Here is a 2647-nt window from a genome sequence, read left to right on the forward strand (position 1 = left end):
TGCAGCAAACGTTCAAACAAACTGTTAGTCCGGGGGAGGTATTTATTAGAGCTGTTAGCCTGTTAGTCCGGGTGTCGGTGGGGGATTATGTCTCTCGTCGGACACGTTCGCTGCAGCACCTATATGATAATGCCTCCATTAATAATTCTTATAAACAATTTCGAAGATCTGAGTGGGGAATCCATACAATTTGATTATTAAGTAAGTTAGTGAAATGTTTTTGTCCAATAAAATTACAGGAACCAAGCTATTAAAATAATGTTGAGCATATTTATGTATTCAGCCTCTGACGTAAAAGCGAGTTTTTTTAAATTTCACCGCACTATCTCTTTCATTTTGTGCATGCATGTCAGCTCCCGAATAGATAAACCAAATGGACTGCAGTTTTAATTTTATTTAGAAGCTGCGTTATACAAGATGGTTCTTAGTTTTCATATATTTAGGTTTTTGCTGGTACTCGCTGCAACTGTCCTCAGAATCTTCAGCTTTATATTCTGACTGTAAAGGCGTTATTGCATCGATTAATTTTGAGAATGCAACCGAAGATAAAAGAAAGTAAACGGCTCGACTCTAGGGCTCTATTACAGATAGTACTTGTGGTTTGCATTTGACATAGTCAGTTTTGACGGTAGTTATTATCACAACAGGTATGATTGTGACAAGATGAAAGGTGCCGTTACAGCTAAAAACTTCAGATTTGCACTCTATTGGCCACAGTTGTAATATACGTACCCATTATACAAATATAATTGGATGTAACTATAATAAAGCGTAACATCAAAAATAAAAATCCTTCACAAGAAATCCTAAAACAAGAGCAATAGTTTTATTATATTTGGTTCAATATTATCTGGCGTGTTTTATTGTTTTATTTACTTAAACTTTATTGCTCACAAAATTGTACAAATATGGCGGATTTAATGCCATAAGGCATTTTGTACCATTCAACCGGAGAGCTAAGTTCAAAATAAATAACGGGTGCATAACAGGACAAATAAAATCAGATAAATCAAAATTTATAAATAACTATGATACATTATTTACACATTATATGAAATATATACATGCGATATATAACATATAATACATGACTATATCCATACATAAACAATTTATATATACATATTTATACATTGCGTACACATATAGTATATATACATCTATATGTATAAATATATATGCAGACTAATGTGAAGCAGATTGAAACTCCAACATGAAGTTGCTGACTAATTGCTTGAAAGCTAGCTTATTCGACGTATTTTGAATATGGGGTGGCAAAGCGTTCCGAAGTCGTATTGCCTGAAGTGAAAATGAGTTGGAAGCAAATCCGTAAAAAGTATGGTGAGGAGGAATGAGGAGAGTCAAATTGCTGTTACAGCAAAGATTTTCACTAAGAAATCATTAGTAGCAACAACAACAGGATTTTCTTTTTTTTCTGTAAACACTAGGAGTGGGCGTTACTTCAAACAACCTAAATACTTTCTTTTTTCTTATATTAAGTGTTTATATATTATTTATATAATATTTGCAAAATTCAATATTACTCAGTTTTTTTTCTATGTTTATCGACATGTTCCGTCCGCGGGAGCGATCGTGGCTCAAATTATAGGCGCATGGAACTTGTCAACTTATGTCTCAGGGTGACGGGTGCAGTGGCAGTGTCCCTCAGATCTTTGCGATTTAAAGCTCTGAGTGGCACTGCAACTGTTATGGACAGGCGTGTAGCTTACCATCAGGTGCACGACTTGCTCGTCCCGACACTTGATATCATAAAAAAACACAAAGTCAAAGTCAAAGATTATTTATTCCATAGGTAAAATAAATTTACACTTGAAAACGTCACATTTAAGCTACTGCTCGTTCACTACGCTGACCTCCCTGAGAAGAACGAGCAAGAAACTCTAGGGATTGCTCTTTTCAAATAAACTTAAATGCTATGGAATACACTTTGAATCAAATTTGTGTGGATTCTGGAGCCATGTCGTCTTTCCATACATCATTATCTAACACGTAGTCTTCAATTTTGTAATATGATTTTTCGATCAAAATATTTTTAATGTAGTTTTTAAACTTAGGAAATGATAAACTTAATATATGCTCCGGAATCTTATTGTAAAAACGTATACAGTTCCCCATAAAAGAGTTGTGTACCTTGGTTAAACGAAATCGTGGTACCATGAGTTTGGACTTAGCTCTAAGGTTAATATTATGGATATCTTCACAATAATGCATGCCATCGTGGTGAAAGGATTTGCCACCAGACCCCCGTAACCAGCGGGCGGGTTTCGCATGAGATTACAGAGTAAATATTTTTTTAGTATTTAATGGAAGTACATAGCCTTTTTACTTCAACTTCGGGTTTCAGAATTACCAATTTAACTTTCAAAACTATAGTGAATTACTTGAATATGCACTGTATTTTAAACTAGGATTTTAAACTTTTTGAAATGTCATATTTAACCACAATCTACGTTTGCACTACCACTCCGGACGACGTTATTACCAGCAATAACGCTTATTACAAAGTAGTTTACTAGTACTTACAGATTTTACTGCAGATATCAATTTACTTGCCTACAGAGCGATCCAGCACCGCCGGCGCCAGCGCACTCGTAAAAAACAAATTATTGTTTGAGAGAGCACTAAA

Source organism: Hyposmocoma kahamanoa, unplaced genomic scaffold (genome assembly GCF_003589595.1).
Source record: "Hyposmocoma kahamanoa isolate Upper Pololo Valley unplaced genomic scaffold, ASM358959v1 297, whole genome shotgun sequence".
Lineage (NCBI taxonomy): Eukaryota > Metazoa > Arthropoda > Insecta > Lepidoptera > Cosmopterigidae > Hyposmocoma > Hyposmocoma kahamanoa.